At 41.6% G+C, this 6,142-nt stretch overlaps 1 non-coding gene across 1 annotated transcript; it reads left to right on the top strand.

The window, feature by feature from the left end:
- The first annotated feature begins 3,873 nt into the window (after positions 1–3,873).
- On the top strand, positions 3,874–3,980 carry LOC112130919 (U6 spliceosomal RNA). The gene has a single exon (XR_002913088.1). It is a non-coding gene; the product is annotated as a U6 spliceosomal RNA (small nuclear RNA).
- Positions 3,981–6,142: the final 2,162 nt, after the last annotated feature.

Below are 6,142 nucleotides of genomic sequence, written 5' to 3'. Positions count from 1 at the left end.
TAGACCTTGAGGTGGCCCTGGCTTGCAGACAGACACCATGTAGAATTTATAGCCCCTTTGCAGTTAGCTCATTAGGGTCCTGCAGACTTTCTCTCTACAGTGCCTGTGTTTTCATAAGAGCATGTAACACTTCTTTATCTTGTTCTTAATGCTTTAGCCATTTCCTATTTTTCTTACTTAGGCTCCCCAACTAAGGAGACATTGACCTTGAGATTTTGTATATAAACCACCATGGATCCCAGAGAGAAAACAGATAATCCAAGAAAAAAAAAAACTACACCCCGATTACTTCCACATCTTTCACTATATAGTTGTAAATTGCATTTGTTCAGTCCGCCATTTACTATCTATTCAGCACTTACAATGTGTCAGGAAAGGCGCTGGCACTTGTCCAAAGACGGAAAGACGTGGCCCTAGGCTCGAGAAGTGCACACCAATAGAGGACCTGAAGGAAGACAGACAACGCACTTGGCCAAGTGGCTGCAGGGACCAGGTGCACGCCAAGAAAAAGGAGCTGTGTGTGCTATATGCTGCATGCATTTTCTGTCTCAATGTTTGTTTGCCTTTTTTTTCCTATTAAACTTCTAGAAGCCAGAGTCATCCACGGCGCCTTCCTGGTTTCGCAGAGCTCCAGGGCCTTGTCCACCCTGTGCCCTGCAAGAAGTTCTTCCCTTGCATTCCATATACCATGAGCTGTGTAGGGCCTGGGGAAATCAGGACACAGTTGTTTCGGCACAGCTCAAGTCTCTGTCGACTTTTTTCTCTGGTGTGGTGGGTCCAAATTCAGACATTATCCTACTAGAGCAACAGAAACCTATAAATGAAAAAAAGTTTTTCCAAAACGCATTTTCAGAAAGGGTGCTAAGCACGTTATACAAATTATCTTTTTTTTTTTTTTTTGAGATGTCCAGGCTGGAGTGCAATGGCGCGATCTCGGCTCACTGCAACCTCCGCCTCCTGAGTTCAAGCGATTTTCCTGTCTCAGCCTCCCGAGTAGCTGAGATTACAGGTGTGTGCCACCATGCCTGGCTAATTTTTTGTATTTTTAGTAGAGATGGGGTTTCACCATGTTGGCCAGGCTAGTCTCAAACTCCTGACCTCAGGTGATCCACCCGCCTTGGCCTCCCAAACTGCTGGGATTACAGGCGTGAGCCACTGCGCCCGAGCCCAGGTTATCTCTTTTAATGATCATAACAAATCTATGAGGTAGATATTATTATCCTCCCAGAGATGGAAAACAGAAGCACAGAGAGGCTAAGTAACTTGCTCTAAGTCACACAGGTGACAAGTGAAGTTTCCAGGTTATGAATCCAGGCAAGCCTCTTACCAGAGCCCGGCACTATACAATATTGTTTATCCATGAAATCTCACTGTTATATAGATGAAATTTTAAAAACAAGGATGGTGAATTCACTTATTAGATTGGCAAAGATCAGGGAGCCAAATTACGCGCAGGTTGAGAAGGGCCTAGGGGACGGTGTTCTCTGCCATCTGTGTAGATAAATAGAAAAGGTGATGAACATCCACTCCTCCACTCCTAACAAAAGTCAGAATTTGTTCGGGTAGCCACCTATCTCCAGTTCCAGAGAGCAATTTGAGTATTTTAAAGCAGTGTTTTTCAAATTGTAGGTCATGATCCCCTGGTGAATCATGAAGTCTATTTAATGGGTTACAGCTAGTGCTTTTCTTAAAAAATGAAATTGAGGAGAAAATGGAGTTTATGGTAGCACCTTTCATTTGGAGTTCTGGCTTCTATGAGAAAACAAATGTCTTTATTATGGAAGCCAATCTGTGTTGAGATTGTTGTTCCTTTGCAGCTGAAAGCATCCTGGCTGATTCACTGGAAGTGTGAACTGTGTGATATTTCTGGAGGGCAATCTGACTATGTGTGTCAAAAATTTAACTGAACATACTCAATAATACCATTTTTAGGGATATATTTCAAGGCAGGAAATGAGTGGGTGGACAGTGTACAAGGATGTTCATAGAATCAATATTTTTAATTGCAAAAAATTAGAAAACATGTAAATAATCATCAACAGAGATTCAACTGTATCATATTCTACATTTTATACAACAGAATGCTATGCAGCCAGTGAAATAAATTGATAAGACTTAGAAAGTAGCAAATTGGGCCAGGTGTGGTGGCTCACGCCTGTAATCCCAGCAATTTGAGAGGCTGAGGGAGGCAGATCACTTGAGGTCAGGAGTTCGAGAACAGCCTGGCCAACATGTTGAAACCCCGTTTCCACTAAAAATACAAAAATTAGCCAGGCGTGATGGCACGTGCCTGTAATCCCAGCTATTCGGGAGGCTGAGGCATGAGAATCGCTTGAACCCAGGAGGCGAGAAGCAGAGGTGGCGCCACTAGACTCCAGGCTGGATGACAGAGGGAAACTGTCTCCAAAAATAAAAAGCAGCAAATTGCTCATATCATGTATTAGCATGAAAAACTAGAAATCAGTCAAGCCAATGAGTTAAAATGAAAGGTTAAGACACCTGTGATTTTTGCAATCACTAATGTATGATTGATACAGGCAACAAGCATCATTAGATGCAGATGCTAAAACCACTGAGTAAGTAGGAGCAGGATGCTTATATGGTTTTTTTTTTCTTCCTTTTTTTTAAATTTTTATTTTTTTATTTTATTTTTATTATTATTATTATTATTATTATTATTATTATACTTTAGGTTTTATGGTACATGTGCGCAATGTGCAGGTAAGTTACATATGTATACATGTGCCATGCTGGTTTCAAAAGACCACCCCGATAGAGGGAAAAAAGAATCTTTACATGTGGCAGAGGCCACTTTAACCAAGTAGTTCAACTTCGCATTCCCAACAATGGGGCAAACTCACACAGTGAGCCCGTGACGCCAAGTCTCAACATCACTTTGATTATATCCTTGTCAGAAAGATTTAACCAGAATCTAGTCAAAAGGAAACAGACAAAGCCATATTGTAGAGCCTTCCCCAAGATAATTGGCTTGGACTGAAAAAAGTCCATGTCACAAACAACAACAAAATGTGAGAGGGAATATTCTGAGCAGTGATGTACAATAGAAATGTAATGCAGGCAAAAGTGGAATTTTAATATTTTTAAAGCCACATGAAAAAGTGACAAGACAGGTGAAACTAATTTTTAATAATGTATTTTGACCCAACGTAATCAATGTATTCTCATTTCAACATGCAATCAAAATAAAATTTGAGTATAGAATATATGAAATTGAATATTGAATTTAAAATTTGAATATTTAAAATTTGAATACTGAGTATAAAATTTGAATATCTGTGTATTAGATAATATTACTGTATTGATGTTAAAGTTGTTGGTAATTATTATGAACTGAATGTTTGTGTTCTCCCACAATGCATATGTTGAAGTCCTAACACCCAGTGTAGTGGTATTTGGAGATGAGACCTTTGGGAGGGAAATATATTTAGATGAGGTCATAAGGGGCAGGACCCTTGTGATGGGATTAGTGTCCCCATAAACAGAGGAAGAGATGTCAGAGCTTTCTCTTTGTCTCCACCACGTGAAGACATAGTGAGAAGACAGCTGACTGGGTGCGGTGGCTCTTGCCTGTAATCCCAGCACTTTGGGAGGCTGAGGCAGGTGGACCACTTAAGGTCATGAGTTTGAGACCAGCCTAGCTAACATGTTGAAACCCCATCTGTACTAAAAATACAAAAATTAGCCGGGTGTGGTGGCACACATCTGTAATCCCAGCTACTCAGGAGGCTGACGCAGGAGGATCTCTTGAACCCAGGAGGTGGAAGCTGCAGTGAGCCAAAATTGCGCCACTGCACTTGAGCCTGGGTGACGGAGCAAGACTCTATCTCAAAAACAAACAAACAAACAAAAAATGTGCTCGCTTCGGCAGCACATATACTAAAATTGGAAGGATACAGAGAAGATTAGCATGGTTCTTGCGCAAGGATGACACGCAAATTCCTGAAGCGTTCCATATTTTTAAATTGTTCTACTATAAAGACACATGTACACATATGTCTATTGCAGCACTGTTCACAATAGCAAAGACTTGAAACCAACCCAAATGCCCATCAATGACAGACTAAATAAAGAAAATGTGACACATATACACCATTGAATACTATGCAGCCACAAAAAAAGAATGAGTTCATGTCCTTTGCAGGGACATGGATGAAGCTGGAAACCATCCATTCTCAGCAAACTAACACAAAAACAGAAAACCAAACACCACATGTTCTCACTTATAAGTGAGAGCTGAACAATGAGAACACATGGACACAGGGAGGGGAATATCACACACTGGGGCCTATCGGGGGTGCTAGTGGAGGGATAGCATCAGGAGAAATACCTAATGTAGATGACAGATTGATGGGTGCAGCAAACCACCATGGCATGTGTATACCTATGTAACAAACCCACACATTCTGCACGTGTACCCCAGAACTTAAAGTATAATAATGGAAGAAGAAGGAGAAGGAGAAGGAGAAGGAGAAGGAGAAGGAGAAAGAAGGAGAAGGAGAAGGAGAAGGAGAAGGAGAAAGAAGGAGAAGGAGAAGGAGAAGAAGAAGAAGAGGAAGAAGAAGACGACACAGCCATCTGCAATCTGTAATCCAGGAAGGGGGCCCTCACCAGGAACTGAATCAGCTGACACCTTGATCTTACACCTTCAACCTCTGGAATTTTGAGAAATAAGTGTGTGCTGTTGAGGTCACCCAGTCTATGGTATTTTGGTATAGCAGCCCAAGCCTACTAATATGGTAATAATGGTACTTTGTTCTATAGGAGAACGCTGTTATTCTCAAGAGACACATGCTGAAGTACTTAGGGTCGACTCATGATATCTGCAACTTACTTTCAAATGCTTAAACAAATTATACATAGATGATAGGTACCTAAATAGAGATAGAGATAGAGCAAGCAAAGAAGCAACTATTAATAATTGGTGAATCTAGGAAAAGGATATTCGGGTGTTTACTAGTCCAACTTTTTTCAGCTATGAAATTTTTATTTTATTTATTTATTTATTTATTTATTTATTTATTTATTTATTGAGACAGAGTCCCACTCTGTTGCCCAGGCTGGAGTGCACGATCTCGGCTCACTGCAACCTCCGCCTCCTGGGTTCAAGCGATTCTCCTGCCTCAGCCTCCCGGTAGCTGGGACTACAGGCACGCGCCACCACGCCCAGCTAATTTTTGTATTTTTAGTAGAGACGCGGTTTCACCTTGTTGGCCAGGAAGGTCTCGATCTCTTGACCTCGTGATCCGCCTGCCTCGGCCTCCCAAAGTGCTGGATTACAGGCATGAGCCACTGCGCCTGGCCAAAATTTTCTAAATAAGAAGTTGGAGAGAGTAGAGTAAAATGATCTGAGAGAAAAAGAATCCAAATAATAACATTTATACTATTTTATAGTTTACAGTGTATTTTCACGTATATTAATGTGATACTTTCAAATATCCATGGAGGTAGATACATCGTGTGTTTTATCCTTATTTTGTAGTCTTCAAAAACATTTCCTCAGTGCCTAACCATGTGCCAGGCATGGTACATACATCATCTCTTTTACTTTCTACAAGAACTCCAGAAGGCAGATATCGGCTCTCCCATCCACAGAGGCTCTGGTGGGGTCCCAAAGCTAGCAATCTGCAGAGCTGGCATCTGAATGCAGCTTTGTCCGACTCTGAGGCCTGAGCTCATCCCTCTGTTGGCATCCTGTTTGTGATTCCTGTTTTACAGATGCAGGAATGGAAACTCAGAGAAGTTAATTAACCTGTGCAGTGTCACACAGCTACTCAGGGGCAAAGCCAAAATTCAAGCCAGAACTTCTGTCTGCTATTCCAAAGCTCAGAACTCCTTCCAAAGCGCCTGTAATGAGCACTCTGGAAATAGGTTCAGGCTCTAACCTAGTGGCTCATGTGATAAGAAGTCTCAGTGCACAAGGGCCCACAGTACAGGAAATTACTCAAGTTATTGGAGTGGAGCCAAGGAAAGGCCCTGAAGCTCAGAGCAGCCCTCACTCGGGAGACAGTTTGTGAAAATAAAAGCAAGACCACATTGACTCATTCATTTGATGCTCTGATTAAGAAGAATGAGTTGCCACACCATGTGATGGGGAGCTATAAACTCCAGCCCTGGAGACATA

The sequence above is a fragment of the Pongo abelii genome, chromosome 1 (assembly GCF_028885655.2).
Source record: "Pongo abelii isolate AG06213 chromosome 1, NHGRI_mPonAbe1-v2.0_pri, whole genome shotgun sequence".
Taxonomy (NCBI): domain Eukaryota; kingdom Metazoa; phylum Chordata; class Mammalia; order Primates; family Hominidae; genus Pongo; species Pongo abelii.
Note: the sequence above shows the minus strand (reverse complement) of the source record. Positions and strands in the feature narration are given on the sequence as shown.